This window comes from Urocitellus parryii, chromosome 3 (assembly GCF_045843805.1).
Source record: "Urocitellus parryii isolate mUroPar1 chromosome 3, mUroPar1.hap1, whole genome shotgun sequence".
Lineage (NCBI taxonomy): Eukaryota > Metazoa > Chordata > Mammalia > Rodentia > Sciuridae > Urocitellus > Urocitellus parryii.
The window spans coordinates 151,188,550-151,207,935 of record NC_135533.1 but is presented as its reverse complement, the minus strand read 5'-3'; positions in this window follow the sequence as shown (position 1 = coordinate 151,207,935).

Here is a 19,386-nt window from a genome sequence, read left to right as displayed (position 1 = left end):
GGGCCATCACTCTGGGAGGGGCCAGCTGTAGGTGTGAGGCCCGGAACCTACCACACCTGTGTCATGTAGTATATAGGACTGTGGCCACGTGATCATCAGGCCTTAGGCCAGGGCTGCGAGGTCACCAAGGGACTGTGGGCTCTGGGCACGCAGGCACATCCCACCCCCCCACCCCTGCCCAGCCAGACCAGGAAAAGCAGAGCCGAGCCAGGGGAGCCAGGAAGAGCCATGGCACCGTCCCTCCAGCGCCCTCTAGGGGCTGAATCCACATCACAGGATCGCAAAGCAGGGGCTGAGGGTGAATTTGGACCCCCGGGGCAGACAGGCAGAGGTCCTAGACAACCAACCCAGCCTTGGAAACAAAAACAGAGTCCGAGGACTCACATTTCCCAGCTTTAAGTAATCAAGACGGAAGTAAAAGGCTCTCCTATATAGTCCAGGTGTTTTTTGACCCAACTACCAAATAATTCAGTGCAGAAATGAAAATTCTTCTCAAGCGACGGTTCAGCTACCGCTGCAGACCCACAAACAAACAACAGACAGACAGAAAAATTGCATTCAATCCTCACCTGACACCATGGGTCTATACATAGATAAGATAAACATATTTATAAACTTGAGATGGATCTTAGCCCTAAATGTTCATGTAAACTCTAAAATGCCATTAGAGGAAAACAAGAGGAATATCTTTGCAGCCAGAAAAAGACAAAATGTTCTGAGGACACAGGAAGAAATAATAATTAAAGAAAATAGACTTTAGCAACTATAAAGCTTCTCATCAGAAAGGCATTGTTAGAAAATAAAAAGGCAAAAAATATTCATAAGTCCATAGCTACAAGGATTTGTATCTTGAATAAAGATAACTATGGCTGAATAATAAAAAGGCTATCCCCATAAAAATTGGGCAGAAGACAGGAATGCAGGGCTGGGATTGTGGCTCAGTGGCAGAACTCTTGCCTCGAACATATGAGGCACTGGGTTTGATCCTTGGCACCCCATAAAAATAAATAAAGGTATTGTGCCCATCTACAACTCTTTTTTTTTTAATTTTTAAAAAAGGAATGAACAAGTTACAAAGGAAGGTAAATGACCAATAAGAACATTGAAAAGTATTCAGCTCATTTATCATCAGGGAAGTGCAAATTGAAATCACAAGGAGATACCCCAGAACGGTTAACATTAAAACAATCTGCAACACCAGGACAGGTGTGGTAGTGCATGCTGGTAATCCCAGGGACTCGGGAGGCTGAGGCAGGAGGATTGTAAGTTCAAAACCAGCCTCAGCAATAGTGAGGCCCAAAGCAACTTAGTGAGACCCTGTCTCAATATAAAAGGGCTGGGGATGTGACTCATTGGTTATGCACCCCTGGGTTCAATCTCCAAAGGTCCCCCGCCCAAAAATACTTACACCCCAAACACGGGTGAGTATGCAGAGCTGGCTGAAGTGCACGTCCATGGCTGGCAGGAATGGAAAAGGCATGTGGCCGCTCTAGAAAAAGGCCTGGCAGCTTCTAATGAAGTTAACCCAGGCCTCTCTCCTTTGATCCAGCAATCGAATTCCCAAGAATTTACACAGAGAAGTGTGAGCACGTGCCACAAAGAGACTTGAACATGAAGTTCGGCCCATGCTCCACTTGGCTCATAATGGCCCCAACTGGAAATGGTCCAGATACCCTTCAGCCGGAGAATGGAGGGGAACATCTGTATCACACAAGGAGCTCGCCACAGAAGGGACACAACTCAGACACGTCATCGCTCGGATGACTCTCGCTGGACATTGTGCCCGCTGAAAGGACCCGGACACAAAGGCGTGCACACTGTGTGATTCTATTGGTGTGACATTTGGGGACAAGCAAAGCTAATCTACGGTGAAAAAAAAACACAATAGTAGTCGCCTGCTTGGGGGATTGTGGCCCAGAGGATGTTTCTGGAGCGATGGAAACGTCCTGTAGGTTGATAAGTCGTGAGGGCAGCTGTCTGCCAGGATCCTTGGGGACAGTTTGGTGAGTGTCGGTGTGTACTTTTTAAAAAAATTATATATATATATATATATATATATATATATATATATATTTATTTTTTTTTTTTAGTTGTTGATGGACCTTTATTATATTCATTGATTTTTATGTGGTGCCTGGAATCGAACCCAGTGCCTCACACACGCCAGGCCAGGGCTCTGCCCCTGAGCCCCAGGCCCAGCCCGTGGGTATGTGTTTAATAACACTGAACTGAAGACCCATGATCCAGGGCTGGAGGGTGGGTGCAGGGATCAGTGAGAGTACAAAGGCAGCCTGTTAAGAACTGCTGAAACTGGATGATGGGCCCGGGGAGGGGGTTATCATACTCTCCTGTTCACTTTGTGAAAATTGGAAAATTTTCATAATAATGTTTTTTTTTTTTTTTTTAAAGAAACAGACCGGCCACCAGATGTCTCCCTACTCTAACCAAACAGGTTCCTTTTTCTCCTACATTTCCCCGAAAAGGGGTAGTTGGATGCCGAGGCCTGAGCAGACCCAGGATGGATCTGGCCTATCACAGGCAGGGGGGCGGGGAGCGCTTCCCGCAGGAGGCGTGCAGGGCAAGCCACGTTTTCCAAGATGCCAGACTTAGGAGTTTGCAAAACCAGTGACATTCCCAAGCTGTCCTGGGTCCCGTGTTTATGAGGTGGTGATTTCCTTGTCCGTGTTTTGGTGGCCCTGGAGTGGAATTCATAAAGGGAAGACAGAGTCAATGCTTGGCTGGTAGATCTCAGAAGAGTGAGTTGGCCCAGAGTGACTCATTGTTCCAAGGTGACAGTGAGCTCTCCAATAGCATTCTGTGTGTTCGTGGGCTTATGTGTATTTGATGGCTCTATGACAATAGTTAGCTTTATTGAGGCTGCCATTTTGGGCAGCTGGGAACCTGTGAAGGGGGATATCAAGTCCTCTGGACGTGCCTTTAAGGATACCGAGCCTCGTGTTCACAGACCTCTGATCCCGGCTCTGGTTTCTGGGTGGGAAGACAGAGGCTGGGCTCCCTGCTCCTGGGAGGGTCCCTGTTTCTAGGTGTTTTCAGTAAGAGCCCAAGCCGGTGTTTGTTAAAATATAACACGAGTTCCCTCCGATTCTAGCAACACGATACATCTCTAAGAGGTTTATATCTAAATTTTCCTTGATCTCTTCCCCTTTCTTCCATTCCAATTCCAATTCAGTGACACGAGCAGTTTCTCACTGGCCATGTTCCACGCCAAATACACAAGAGTCTCAACCACATCGACCCCATCACCTGCACGATCACGGCAAAACGTGGAGATGTTTTTGAATTCCTTGTCCTTAGGGTACGCTTCGGTGCATGGATTCGCGTTTCTGAATTTCCTTGAGAGAGCTGACCTCCACGGAGCTCTTCCAGAAATGAGATACACTCCACTGAGGTCCGTTTCTTTCCTTGTACTGTTTATTTTGGGAAATTGATTTCTAAAGGTAATTTTGTTTTATTATTATGTAAAACATTCAATGGTTCCAAAAAACAAGGTGAATTTAGAGAATCGGCCCCCGACCCTTCTCCCTCTATTCCTTCCCTCCTCCTGTGAACGACCATTTAAAAATGTTAGAATTGCTAAGAATTGTTTCTTTAAAAATATCAGCAGATTCCTGTGTCAGTCTGCTTCCCTCCTTTGTAGGACAAATGTTTGCAAACTCTACATGCTATTTTTTTCCCCTCGGCTTTTCACTGGGATATTTATCTCGGGGATAACTTTGAAGTTGATTAGAGAGACATTCCTCGTTATTTTTCAGAATTGCATAGTACTCCACTATTTGTACTTACTGAGCTGCAGTTTACTCAAGTGGTCTCATCGTGAGGGATCTGATAGAAATTGGCAGAAAACAAAGGTCAAAAAGAAAAAAACAAACCCCCCAGCAAGATATTGAAATCTAAACACCACAATTAACTGACACCCGAAGAACACTGGACCTGACAAACCCCAGAATACTTATTTTAGTTCAAAAGCACACAGGACATTTACAAAGGTTGACATTATCCTGGCCCACAGGGAAAATCTTAAATGTCAAAGGATTTAAATCATAAAAATGTGCCCATCATCAAGCTTCTGGGCCAGTATTGTCTGATAACTAGAATATTCTGAGATGAAAATGTCCTACAGCCTCGATGTCCAGTACGGCAGCCACCAGCATGTGTGGCCTCCACGCACTTGCGATGTGGTCAGTGAGTCTGAGGAACTGGATTTTTAGTTTCATTTTGATGCATTTAAACAGTCCTGGATGGCTGGTGACTCGGGCTTGGGCAGCTCAGGTGCAGATCCGACTTCTGATTCCAAGGACAGTTAGGGTGAAAACCACTTAGAACAGGGCAGCTGTGTGCGACCACCTGGACCCAGGCTGCCAGACTCTCCAGGACAGATTCTCTCCTTTCTTTAATATTTGTTGAGAAAAACTGCAAAGAAACCTTTTTTTTTTTTTTTTTTTTTTGGTGCTGGGGATTGAACTCGGGGGCCCTCGACCACTGAGCCCCTTCCCCAGCCCTATTTTGTATCTTATTTAGAAACAGCGTCTCACTGACTTGCTTAGGGCCTCACTAAGTTGCTGAGGCTGGCTTTGAATTCATGATCCTCCTGCCTCAGCCTCCCGAGCTGCTGGGATGACAGGTGTGCACCACCGCTCCCGGCAAGAAATCTATCTTTTAAGAGATGAAAGAGGAGAATGCAAATCAAAACCACAACTACTTCCTGCTCCCACTTTGGAAAACATCTGGCAACTCTTCCGAAGGTTGGATAGAGCGACCACAGGACCCAGCAATTCCATTCTTAGGTGAAAACCCCAAGAGCCATGGAAGGATCCATGACGTGACCATGGAACTATTCCCTGAATGTTCCGAGGACCACTGAACGGCACACTTTGAATAGATGAGTCATAGGTTTCAGTAGTGTCACTATTGAAAAAAGAGACGAAAGAGTTATCAGTGCTCACAATGCGACTATTACATGGGTCCTCATTCAACTTGTAGATTTATTATATTCAGGAGTAACTGACTTGTGTGATGCGTGGTGGCCCAGGACCCCCAGGGACTTGAGGCCACCGTGAAAGGGTGTGGTGGTGACACATCCTAAATCAACTGCACGGCCCTGGAGTACGCCAAGATCCTCAAGCTACTCATTTTAGTGGCGACTTGTGTGGAATGTGAATTGTGCCTCAATCAAGCAGTTTCAGAAAAGGACACCAAAGAAAGTCCGGTGGGCATCCTTTCGGGGAGACGTCACGAGATTAGGACAAGGTGAAATTTATCTAACATGAAATTAACCATTTACAAGGGAACAGATTCAGGGCACTTATTACACTCACAATATCCTATGAACGCTTTCAAAGGAGAAAAAAATGACCCATCAAAAACATGAAATATGGAAATGAAGACCCCGCTGGAATACAATTTTGTATTTAACAAATTGACAAAAATTAAAAAGCTACGGGGGGCTGGAGATGTGGCTCAGTTTTAGAGCCCTGGCCTAGCCCATGGGAGGGCCTGGGGTTGATCCCAGGCACCAACAAAACACAACGAAACGTCAAAGGTCTCCTGTGGCCAGGGCCAGCCAGAACTCTCACACCTTGATGTTAATGGAAATGGGTACCCGGCCTCGGGAGAGCCATCTAGCACAGCTTCAGCCATTTCCCTCCCTTGGTTGATGTGCAGAGGAAACAAGCATAAAAATGCACACTCGGCAGAACTGTCTGTGACATCTCAAAATGGGACACACCCAGCTTCACTGGCCAGAGAATACAGTCCGCGTTACCCAGGGTTGTGGAGAGCTCATGATGTACGAGGCGCGACCCCAAAGGTCTTCATAAACAGATTCATTTGAAATCTTTCAACGATCCTGGGAGAGAAACTTCAGCTCTCATTTTGTAAATGGAAAGTTTGAAAACTTGTCACATAGCTAATGTTCACTGAGATGGAAACCTAAAAAGGCCATCTTCAGAATTTGAGCTTTCTGGGTGTGTGCGGTGCTAGGGATCAAACCCAGGGCCTCACACATGCTAGGCACGTGCTCGGCCACCAAGTTACAGCACTTTTTAAAAATCTAAGATAGGGTCTCACAATTTCCCTGCTGGCCTCCAACAGGTGATCCTCCTGCCTCAGCCTCCTGAGTAGCTGGAATTACAGTTGTGCCCCATCGTGACTGGCTTCTAAGCTCTTTTTAACAATGTCTAAAAGGGTGAAAAAAAAGAACTTCAAGAAATAGCAACTCCAAAATTATAATAGGAAGATTCATCGACATGGTTCGATCTCAAAAAAGAGCATTGTTCAAAGAAAGTTGGTCACGTCAGAGTATATATAGTTTGACTATTTGAACCAAGGCCCTCAAGAAAGCAAAATTAAGCTATCTATTATTTGGGATCCAATTATAGGTGCTAAAGCTACAAAGAAAATCAAGGATGGTACTTCCTGTCTTTGGGTGGAGATAGTGAGTATTTGTAATTCTTCAAGTTAGATTTGTATTATACACACTCCTCTATGTCTAATATTTTATAAGGCTATAAAGGAAATCAGACTAGCCCCAATTAGGAATATCAATACCAAATGTCTCAATAAGAGATTAGCAAACTCAGCCAGGCACAATGGTGCACACCTGTCATCCCTGCATCTCCAGAGGCTGATGAAGGAGGATCATGAGTTCAAAGCCAGCCTCAGCAATGTGAGGCCCTGAGCAACTCAGTGAGACCCTGTCTCTAAATAAAATACAGAATAGGGCTGGGAATGTGGCTCAGAGGTTGAGTGCCCCTGAGTTCAATCCCTGGTACCCACCCACCCCCCAAAAAAAGAGAAATTAGCAAACCACGGGCTGGGGCTATAGCTCGGTGGCAGAGTGCTTGCCTAGCATGTGTGAGGCACTGGGTTCGATCCTCAACACCACATAAAAATAAAATAAAGATATTGTGTCCACCTAAAGCTAAAAAATAAATATTAAAAAAAATTTAAAAAATATAAATTAAAATGAAAGAGAGAGTAGCAAACCGAATTCAAAAGAACGTTAAAGGAATAATAAAACAGACCAACTGGGATCGATTCCCAGAATTTTATAACAGAAAATCTACTAGTAAAATAGATTAATCTGGGAATTCAACATTAGAAAACATTAATAACAGATTTACCGTATCACTAGATCAAGAGTAAAAACATTACACATCTCCACAAATTCTAAAAAGGCATTTGATACATTCAACTTTTATTCTTGATAATTAGCATTCATCAAAATCTATACTGATTTAACATCATAAGAATATAGCTCTATTCCACAACCTAACATTTTACTTAATAGTTTAACATGGAACTGTACTTTTTAAAGTCAGGGGAAAAAAATCCACATCCCTCCTTCCAACTTCATATGTTTGGGAGGTGACAGCCAACACAATTAGATAAGAGGAGGAATGGGAAATAGCAACGCTGGAGAAGAAAAAGACAAAAGCATTCATTCACTGAGTATGTAGGTGGAAAATAAAAAAAAAATCAGCCCAAAATCACAAGTACAAAATTAATGGACAGAAGACAATAGCTGTCATGTAACCACGTGATTAGTAGTTAGAAGATGGAATGAAAGACAGGACTCCAGTTACCTACAAAAGATGAAATATAAAATAAATTTACCAACAAATGTGGCAGAGCCTAGAAGAGTAAGTTTAACGTACTCTTGTGGAACTCCAAAGAAGGTCTGAACAAATGCTCCTGAATGGGAGGATTCAGTCTCCTAAAGACATCAGTTGAACTACGTTTGACGATACAGTAAATAAAACTTCTTTTAGGAAACCACCAGATTTTTCTGCATAGTTCAAAAACTGAACCTAAAATTTGTATGGAGTGATAAATAAGAACATGCAGGAAGTTTCTCAAAGGTGGGATGGTACCAGCTTTAGCAGATATTAAGACACAAAAGCAACAGCGTACTTTGATTAATTCAATAGACACGGCGACACGTGAATGGGCGAGCAATTCAACAAAATGGGTCAAAAAGAACAGGGCTTGTCCCAAACACATAGGAGAATCCATTCAATGATTAAATCAGGACTAAAAATTTATGGTAACAAGGTGAATTATTTGATAAATGGCATTATATATTGGTGGAAATTCAGAGACATGTCATCTTAAAAGAATGAATTTGGGGCTGGGGTGGTGGCTCAGTGGCAGAGCACATGCCTTACTCATGTGAGGCACTGATTCCCTCCTCAGCACCACATAAAAAATAGACAAATAAAGATATTGTATCCCTCCATAACTAAAAAAATTTAAAAATATTTTTAAAATAAAGAATGAATTTTACTGTATGTCAACTGTGCCTTGTTACCCTAACTTTTAACCTAAGTGATGGGACAAAAAAAAAAAAAGATGGGTACTTGGCACCAAAACAAATTCTGGAGGAAATCAAACACCGAAAAACAAAAGTATAAAAAGGAAGCACTAGAAGAAGATGTGGGTGAAGCAAGAAATGATTTTAAAATATTATATAAAAGTAAAGCCACAAAAGAACAGATCTGTTCAACCACATAGAAAAAAACGTCTGCCTATTAAGGAAGCTGGGGCCCGTCCCACATGATAGAGATGAGGGCTACTGTTTCTTCCATTAGGCACAAGGTCTGTGGTTATATTCCTAAGTCCTTGATCCATTTTGAGTTGAGTCTTATGCATGGTGAGAGATAGGGGTTTAATTTCAATTTGTTGCATATGGGTTTCCAGTTTTCCTAGCACCATTTGTTGAAGATGCTCTCTTTTCTCCAGTGCATGTTTTTGGCACCTTTGTCTAATACAAGATAATTGTAATTTTGTGAGTTGGTCTCTGTGTCCTCTATTCTCTATCATTGGTCTACCAGACTGTTTTGGTGTCCATACCATGCTGTTTTTGTTACTATTGCTCTGTAGTATAGTTTAAGGTCTGGTATAGTGATCCCACCTGTTTCACTCTTCTTGCTTAGAATTACTTTAGCTATGCCAAATGTTTTCTTTAATATAAGGAGGCTGATTCATAGTGGGATAGGCATCAGGAGCGTGGGAGGAATAGATGAACTCTAGATAGGGCAGATGGGTTGGAGGGGAAGGGAGGGGCAGGGGATTATTAATGATGGTGGAATGTGATGATCACTATTATCCAAAGTACATGTACGAAGACATGGATTGGTGTGGATATACTGTGTATACAACCAGAGATATGAAAAATTGTGCTCTATATATGTAATAAGAATTGTAATGCATTCCACTGTCATATATAAATTAAAAAAAGAAAAAGAAAAGAAAAAATGTCTGCCTAGAAGAAATAACATAAGCAGAGTCAAAAGATGAAACAACTTTGGAAAAATATATTTGTAACTCACACCCAACACAAATGACTGGCTTCCTTGACATATAAAAAGCTTCTACAAAACAATAAGAAAAAGTCCAACACAGACACACACACATACACACACACACAAATGAACAAAGAATGTAAACAACAATTCACAGGAAACACAAATGTGTAACACACAAAGAAGATAGGTTAACTCAGCTCCACCCAGAAAAGAAGTGATATTAAATAAATTGAGATACAATTTCCAGTTTGGGAAATCTTTTTTTGGGGGGGGTGGGGGGGGGCGGTGCTGGGGATTGAACTCAGGGCCTTGTCCATGAGAGGCAAGCACTCTACCAACTGAGCCATATCCACAGCCCTCAGTTTTGGAAATCTTATAAAATTTGAGAATACATTCTTGGTGAGGATGTGGGTATTTCCTGCAGGTGACAAGCATGTATATTGTAGAAGAATCTAGCATTTGAAAAGGTATTTCAAAAATCAGATATATACTCTTTGAGGAAATAATTTAAATTTCTAGATATTGATCCCCATGATATGTTCTTGCATGAATGAAATAATAAGCAACCCAAATATCCATTTAGAGGGAACAGGTGCATTGAACTGTGGCTCACTTATACAATGGAACCCGACAAAAGTGCAGAATCTCCTGGACAGATTGGTACCATTTGTAGGAAAGGTCCACCTTCATGTACACATAGGCTCACAAACTCATGGTGTCTCCCTGACGCTCACAAATCTGTGAACACTGGAAAAGGAAGCTTCAGTTTCACTGTGCACCTGTTTATATCTTCAAAGTTTTGTAATGAGGATATGTATCATCTAATCAAAATTTGTAAGTACATCTCCCCATTATTCTCTCTCTGTCCCTATTTCTTTGTACTATTTTGTTTTACAACTACTGGATTCTTATTCCTCAATCTTAGGCAGACCCTTAGGAAAGAACTTCAGGGTAAATCTCGCCCATTCATGGTTGTGTTCCCTGCTTCTAGCTTAAGTCTTGACACATGATAGTTGCTCAATAAATTTGTCAAATAAGTGACTTAAATTTTTTTCCAGTTCTAGACCTTGTACAGAGTTGAAAGTATCTAGAGAATTCAAAGAGGAGGCAGTCTAACTAAAGTCCCTGGTCTGTAAGAGGGCACAGGAGAGAGAGAGAGAGATAATCAATGTTGGTTTCTCCCAAGGTATTCCTCCCACCAACAAAATGTAATATTAAAATGAAGAATAGTATCTCATTTAAACCCTATTTACTGCGTTTTTACTATGCATAGCACATAGTAACTGGGCTGTTTGCAAACCACTGCCTCAGGCTGTACCTAGGACAAGTTGGCAGGTGGATGGTATTTTGCTCACTTTGTGAAAATAGAAACAGAAAAATTAAGTGACCAGGGAGGCTGTGGAAAGGGCTTGGGATTTGGATCAGTCTCAAGCCTTGCTCACTGCTGAGTAGCTGTGATTTTGGCCAATGACACTGTCTCCTTTGAACTTGGACCTGGGAATTCCCTCCCTCCCTCCTTCTCCTTTGGAGGGAATCTGCCCCTTCCTCACTCCGGCTGAAAGGTGAGGCTGAGCCAGTCACGTGAAGACCAGGGCACAGCACTCCCTGCCCCAGCTGGTGGGGGGAGAGACCTAAACTGGGCAAGATGGACTCCAGCCTGGGGGTCAGTATATGCCTCCTGCATCTGGCCATCCACCTATCCACCCATCCATGGGTACTGGGGATTAGACCCGTAGCTTTATTACTGACCTACATCCCCATTTCATTTCAAATGTTTTTACTGTGGGGCTGGGTCTAAGTTGCTGAGGCTGGCCTTGAACTTGGAATCCTCCTGCCTCAGCCTCCTGGGTTGCTGGGATGACAGGCGTGCAACCCCCCACCCCCCTGGCTTGCATCTGGCCCCACACGGCACACTGCATCTCGCCCACGACACCCGTGCAGCCTGCACCTCACCTTCCTCTTAACAAGATGCTTATCCTAGAACAAGGACACAGCACATTGGGTCGGCTAGAACGACTTTGTTCTTTGCAGTGAGTGAGCACTATCCCGTTGTGTACTACCATCAGGGATGGCCTCTTTCATGTCAGCACCTGTCCTGAGGTCCGAAAACTCTCCCTGTCTTGGGTGAGCAGACAGCGCCCCCAACAGTTAGATGGCCTTTTAGCGTTCAGCACACACTGACCAGCCCTGGACATGCTCCGGGTGGAACCTGGCCTCTTCCGTGAGGAAACCAGGAGGAGGCGTTTCCCCAGTGGGGATTGCTGGTCCAAGGACATCTGGACCAAAGGGTTTGTTTATCCCGGGATGCTCTACCACTGAACGATATCCCCAGCTCTTTATTTTTTATTTTAAAACAGGATCTTTTAAATTTTAATTTCCACCAGTCATAGAGCTGGAGATTTTGATTATCTTTTGAGGGAAGTAACATTGTCATATAAAAGAATTGTGAAGCTGGGCACCGTGGTGAACGTCTAAAGGCCCAGCTATTTGGAAGGCTGAGGCAAGAGGATCACCAGAGCCCAGGAGTTTGAGGGCCTGTTTAGGCAATAGAGTGAGACCCCCATCTGAAAAATAAATCATTAAGATGATATCATTTGGACGGGCACTGTGGCACACACCTGTCATCCCAGAGGCTTGGGAGGCTGAGGCAGGAGGATCGCAAATTCAAAGCCAGCCTCAGCAAAAGTGAGGCCCTAAGCAACTCAGTGAGACCCTGTCTCTAAATAAAATACAAAATAGGGCTGGGGAGGGGGCTCAGTGGTCGAGGGCCCCTGAGTTCAATCCCTGATACTGCCCCCCCCAAAAAAGATATTATTTGGCCTAGTAATGCTATTCCTTAGAAATTCTAATAAGAACATATTAGGAGCTGGGGATATGGCTCAGCTGGTATAGTGCTTGCCTCGCATGCACAACGCCCTGGGACCCTGGGCACAATCCCCAACACACACACACACACACACACACACACACGCAGAACATATTAAACAATTAATAAGATATCTGTATGTCTAGCTGTTACCTTAAATGGTGATTTTTGTTAAATTTATAAAAACAAGATTTACCATAAATGTCAAGTACTTTACAGCATTAGACAGAATACACGCAGTAATGCTCATGGAAATTTGTAACAGGATGTTTTCTCCCTTTTAAGGGAGAGCAGAATGCAAAGGTGCATGCACACCCATGATCACGAAATCTACAAAGGGCTGGGAGTGTTGGTGAGAGATAGATCACCCACCTAGTATGTGGGAGGCCTGGCTTCCATCCCCAGCACCCCAAAGCAAAGACACACACACACACACACACACACACACATGCAGAGTCATCTATTGGTATCCAACAAACCTTGGGGATGCCCAAATCCACAGCTGCTCAAGCCCCTTATGGAAAATGGCATGATGTCAGCATCCCACCTGCCCACCTCCCCTGAATACTTGGAATCACCTCTAGATGACTTGGATACCAACTACGACATAACTGCGATATGCACGAGGGTTCGACTGTACAACGACAAGAAAAAAGTCTGAATGTGTCCAGCACAGATGTAAGGTGTTTCTGAACATCTTGAGCCACAGTTGAAACTGTAGACAAAGAACTCTCAGAAACATAGAGCGCCAACTGTGTGCACGTAGATGCTATGGACATCAGCTGAACTGGGGTGTGAGCCAGACACAGGTCCACTGTCTGCACCATTCCTTCTTCCCACGTCCACCTGCTTTCCCCACTGATGCATCGGACACAGGCTCCAAGGGTATCTGTACGTCTTTTCCCCTATTGTGATGGCAGGCATCTGTTTTTTCCCCTCCCGGCACCCATACCCTCCTCTGCCCTCCCCCAGAGGTGCCTGCTGTCTGTTGAGAGCATCCAGCAAGACATTCCTCCCTGTTCTAGCCTAGGGACGGGTAGGACGTGGCTCAGACATCTAGATTCCTCTGTCTGGGCACAGAGACCTCCACTGGAGGGGCATGGAGAACAGAGACAGCCAAGACCCTGGCCCTCTTGGTTGTCTTGTTAGCAACAGAACAGCCAAGTGACATCCACGTCGCCACACTGGGCCAAGACACACCACCAGTTCCCTTCCGTGTTGTCATAAAGCGATCGAGATGGCAGATAAACCAGAGCGTCTCAGCCCTGAGGAGGGCCTGGACCAGCCCTTCCAGTCCCAAGAGGGTCCCCAACTAGACACACCGGGAAATTCCTCAATAGGGTCCCAACAAGGTGACATCTGACAATCTCCGCGGCCTCCTACTTATCCACAGCCCGTCCGGGGGGGGAAAAACTGACGTGTCGCCAAGAGAAAGTGCCCACACCCCTCCCGGGCTCTCTTGCCTGCTCCTGAGGGGCTGGAGGAGTCCTGTGAAGGCTGGAACTGGCCAGAGGTCGGGGTTTGGGGGGCGGGGGAGGCCCCTTCACTTTCCCGAATCAAAAGGGGGTAAAGTAAGTGAGAAAATCCCCCGAGTTCAAACATTCCTTTAAAAACCCCGCAACTTTAAATACTGAATGTGTTTCATGGCTGCCATCTTGAAAAACATTCGTTTGCCAAAGGCGCCCTTTGATTCCCGTTTGGGATGGAAACGCTCGCGGATAATCCATTGAAACAGGCCCGGCACCAAAGCCCGTTGGCAACAATCATGGTGCTTGTGAAGGACAACATTTTTGTGAGCAAAATAAAACATTTTAATGCGCTACAATCCATGACACATATAGCCCTCCATTTCCTTTCAGTAATTATTCATTAGAAAACATTTAACGTCACTGTGGATTTCACACTGGGCAGTCTGGACACAAAGAACAAGAGATGGCCCATTTATACGGGGCTAGGGCCTTCTAATCTGAGAAACTCCACGGAGGTGGGGCCCACAGGACACAACAGGCTGGCTAAATTGTGCGGTTAACGGTCAAAGCCCCCCTGCCTACTTTGACACTCATTTAAAGATGACAGGGAACAATAGAGATTTGTTCTGTTCAGCCCTTCTTGTTCTGTCATCTCCATCAGCCCCGCACATGAAACCACCCCGTACTCCGTCCCACCTGCCATCTCCCTCCCGCCTTGGCCGACTCTCTCTCTGCTCCTTTTTTGCTTGTTCTCCCTTTAACACAAAGAGACAGGTAAAGAATATCGTGAAAGGGGGCCCTTTCAGCATGTCAGCTTTCATAATACAATTGCCTGTCAGGTTCCCTAGGAGCTAGGAGGCGCTCAAACGTCTGGGCTGAGTCCAGAAATTCAGCCCCGCAGTTAGGTTAGTTAGCGGGGCAGGACCCGTTCCCCGGTCACCTCCCGATAGCGGAAGGCCATCTCTCGGCCACAGATTTCTGCGAACCATCTTTAATCACAACAGTTGGAAACACTGGCCCCGTCGGCAAGGGACCCCGTACCCACTCCTGATGGGCCCTCCGGAGGATTTCTGGAGGGAGCCTACATTTTTAAGCTTTTTCTAAAACCTCCCAGGCAAAGCTCCAAACGCCTCTTGGTAGCGGAGGTTGGGAAATACTGCTCTCAGAGCCATGGCTTTTAAAAGGTTCTCGAGATCTCTCTCCCCCAAAGTGATGGGGGACAAGAATCTCAAAGGCTCTGCCAGATGACCTGCCGTCAAACAAATGTTCTTGTCATACAAGAACACTTAGAGACCCCAGGTGCTTCTAGGATTGTTGCTGCTCTGCACCCCGCAGACGACTCACCACCTAGACATGATTCTAGAATGCACTGAGAGACCAGCGAGCCAGAGCAGGCGTTGGCGTTCAAACGACTCGTGCCAACCTATTGTTATTTTTCTGATTGCAGCACCCCTGAGGCCTGTGTATTCTACGTGCTTCTGTTATTATCGTGATGTGTTATCAAAAACTGCCTTGGGGAGAAAGCAGAATCTATCACAAGGCCCCTTGTAGGAGTTAGGTCAATGGAATTCCCACAGCCACCTAGTTAAGGATCAGCAAGCTACAGCCTGCAGACCAAGATAGCCTGTTTGTAAAGAGCCTTAAAAGCCAAGAATTGCCCGTCAGGTTCCCTGTGAGCTATGATTGGTAAAAAATGGTAAAAAATAAAAAGGGACTAATATCTGATGAAATGCAAAATTATACCTCTATGAAATGCAGACTTCACTGTCCATAGAATCTGACGGGAACACAGTTGCCCTTATTCACGCACGTGTGTGGCAAAGATATTTTCTATCTGCCCCTTTGCAGAAAAAGGGTGCCCACTCCTGCCTCAGGGCCTGTTGGGTCCATATTTTCCTTTTGCTCGGGGGCTAGGTTTCCGAATCCCTGTATTTGAAAACTGCACACAGCCGGAGAGGCCAGGTGGGGTCACACAGAACCTTGCTCCAGTTCACGTTTAGAGGTTTACAATCCACCCCTCCCTCTTGGAGGTGTGGATGTGGGTAAATTAAGATCTTCTCTGTAAGCAGCGCTACTTTCACCAGCACCTAACCTAGAGCTGCAGTTGAGATGTCACCTCTCCCGGCCCATTGTTGTTCCCTGCCCTGACACCAACCCAATCCGAGATCTGCAGAAGGAAAAGCAGCAGTTTTCGACACAGAACTTCAGTGAGTGTTGGCTCAAGGAGCAGATGGGCAGGTCTGGCTCTCAAGGAAGCCCCTGGGACGCTGCTGTCCCCAATTTCCAAGTGCTCAGTGGCAGCTAGAGTTGAAAATCAAACGATGTCAGGAAAGAAAGCACCGTCTGACATTCAGATTCCAGGGGTCTCAGCTACGGGACCGACACGGATCAGACTTGCAGGATGCTCTTGCACGTTTTTATGTCTGATTGAGTCAACGTCAACGGCTCCACAGTTGAAATGGAGGATTATCTTTTTTATCTAACGACCAAAAGACTGTTGGTGTCTTATTATCCAGCGGCAGCCTCTTAGTCACCACTCAATGAGGATAATTATGAATATCAGCAAACAGAATAATGCTTCTAAATTACCTTAGGGATCAGATGGTCTCCTAGTAAAACTGAGGAGAGTTCATGGAGTCTGAGTTGGCTCCTGGGAGTTCAGGTGGAGAGACGACAGTATTTGTAGCATAGACAGAGAGCAAAGGAGACTGGATGCAAAGTCTGGGTTCTTTCACTACTTCTAATAATACGTGTTGGGGGGAATAAAGGTCTTTAGAAAGTTTTCTTTTTTTGTTTTTGGGACTGGGGGTTTAACTCAGGGGTGCTCAACCACAGACCCACATCCCCAGTCCTTTTTTTTTTGTATTTTATTTAGAGACAGGGTTCGAGTTGTTTAGGGCCTTGCTAAGTTGCTGAGGCTGGCTTTGAACTCGTGTTCCTCCTGCCTCCAGCCTCCCGGGCCCCTGGGATTACAAACCTGCACCACCACGCCTGGCTTTAGAAGTTTACAGGAGCTTTAGGTGGAAGACATTGATACATTGATTCCAGTCACATGCAGCTGTCTCTGAGATCCTTGCAAGTTCCTTGTTTACCTAAGAGTTTGCAGAAAAATTTACTTTTTGCTGGGGCAGGGGTTGGGGGGTGGGGGTGGTGGTTTAGGGAGCAATCTTTAACTAAGTTTCCCTAGAATAAAAGATATTTCATGGTTTGGGGGCTTGCAAACACTCACCCAAACTGAATATTGACAATGGGTTATGCTAAAACCTGTTTGGACCGACAAATGCAAAATATTTCCCAAGGGGTGTGTGTGTGTGTGTGTGTGTGTGTGTGTGTGTGTGTGTTTGCACATGCGTGTTTCCTTTCCCTTCACTCTAAGTCCCTTTGGGCGAATGAGGAAATTAATAGACTTCACAAATCAGAGAAATTTTAGCATGGCTTTTTAATTATTCCCCATCCTGGGTAATAAATGGCTATCTCTTGTGGCCCAGTTAAAAATCAAAGCTTGACTCTACAAGCTGAATAGCCCTTCTCTGAAATACTTAGGAACAGAAACGGTTAGGGGGTTTGGGATTTCTTTCACATTTTGGAATATTTGCATAAACATCATGCAATATTTTGGGGGTAGGGCTCAAGTCTGAATATGAATTTATGTTGCATGTTTCATAGCCTGAAGGTAATTTTAGACAATGTCGTTTAATACAGCTGCATTTTGATGGTGACCCATCACAAGAACTCAGGTGTGGAATTTCCAAAGTGTGGCCACACGTCAGCCCCCAGAAAGTTTTGCATTTTCTAATGAGGGATGCTCAGTCTATAGTTCTTCTCAAACTTTAGCAGGGACCAGAATTACCTGGGGAATTCCAGCAAAATTGCCAATGTTGGGCCTGGGAATCTGAATGTTTCCCAGGTGCGATAGATCATTCCAAAGAGAATAGCCTCGGGTCCTCTTTACAGCCCCATCTCCTCAAATTGGGGTCCACAGGCCAACATTTCCAGCATCCCCTGGGAATTCATTAGAAATGCAAAATCTCGGTCCCTGATCCTAAAACCAGAGTTTGCATTTTTACCAGATCTGCAGGCGACTTGTCTGTACCCTACTGACCATAAGGCCTGGCCCAGTGACCTAGAAACAGTGTTAAAGTGAAATAAAGAAGACTGAACGTGAGGGTAATGATGGCTTCCCTAGAGAGCAGGACTGTGAACCAGAGATGGGCAGCCAGAGGCGGAGAACTCGCTCACAGTCAGGGAGACCCACCAACATGGGTTCCTACCGCCCCAGCCAGCAGGAGCCAAGAGCCTGTGGGTTGCACCAATTGTGAGACCAATTCCTTTTTTCTCTCCCTATAAGTAGAACTTACTAGAGGTTTCCTGGCTAATTCCCTCCCTCTCCGATGCTGGCCAGGTGTCTTGGCTTTGGGGACACTGAACTTGCAGGGCAGGGCAGGTCCCTATTATCTTCCTTCTGGAGAAGTGGCCCCAAAACCCTCACCTCGGAGCTATCCAAGAAAAGGCAAAGTCCCTCTTCCTCCAGAAACGTCCCTTTATGTCCCAAAGGTGTTTTTTAATAATATGATTATTTTTAATGCAAACTGCACCAGATGTGATCTAGTTAGTTAGTGGAAACACTGGCCACCCATGGGCAATTTCTTGGACACCCACCCTGGGCATCTCGGGCTGGGATTTTCATGCTTGTTACTGAGAAGGGATAAGAAAGAGAGAGAGAGCGAGTTTACCCAAGCCTCCTTAGGGACAAATATTCAAGGAAATAAAGGTAAATGTGTGAAATTACTTTAAAATTTGACTTTTTCTGGATTTTGCAAGGAATGATTTGAGATGAGATAAAACAGGAAGACAAGGATGAAATGTAGACTCATCAAATAAGCAGCTATGAAAAGCTCCCAATGGATAGAGCTCTTTTAAATGATATCATCCTTTTCTCTTTTTTTTTTGGCTGATTATCAAAGAATTATGCATTTATTTTAGATATTCTGGAAAAATGCAATAACAAGAATAAAAATAATCCATCATCTTACCATTCAAAAACTAGCACCATTTTCTCTTTATTTATGGATGAATGGATAAAGAAAATGTGGTATTTGTACACAATGGAATATTATTTATATTAATGATATTTATATTAATTATTATATTAATTATAGTATATATAAACAATGAAGTCCTGGGCTGGGGTTGTGGCTCAATGATAGAGTGCTGGCCTAGCATGCATGAGGTACTGGATTTGATTCTCAGCACCACATATAAATAACCTTTATAAATAAGTAAAAGGTCTATCAACAACTAAAATAATTATATAAAAAGAGATGGCCAAGCCATTAAATTATCTTTTTAAAAAAAGAAGTCCTGTCATTTGCCACAATACAGATGGACATTTGTTTATTCAGTTTTAGGAGGTGCTGAAAATTGAACCCAGGGCCTCACACACGCCAGGCAAGCACCCTACCACTGAGCACCACCCAGCCCTCATATTATTTTTAAAAACATGCTTCATCTTCATGAATCGGAGCAACGCTTTCGAATAGGGCAGTGAAGTCCTCCGTATCTGCGACATCCAGGATTACAAGGCTAGAAAGCAAAATCCAGGGGACATTTGATTTCCCTGCAAGGTCTGTGGACCACAATGGTGGCATTTGTGAGTTTTTTGGCCAAGTGCCCCTGGGTATGGCATTCATTCTAAGCACTCGGATTGTTTTCATCAGTAAATGCC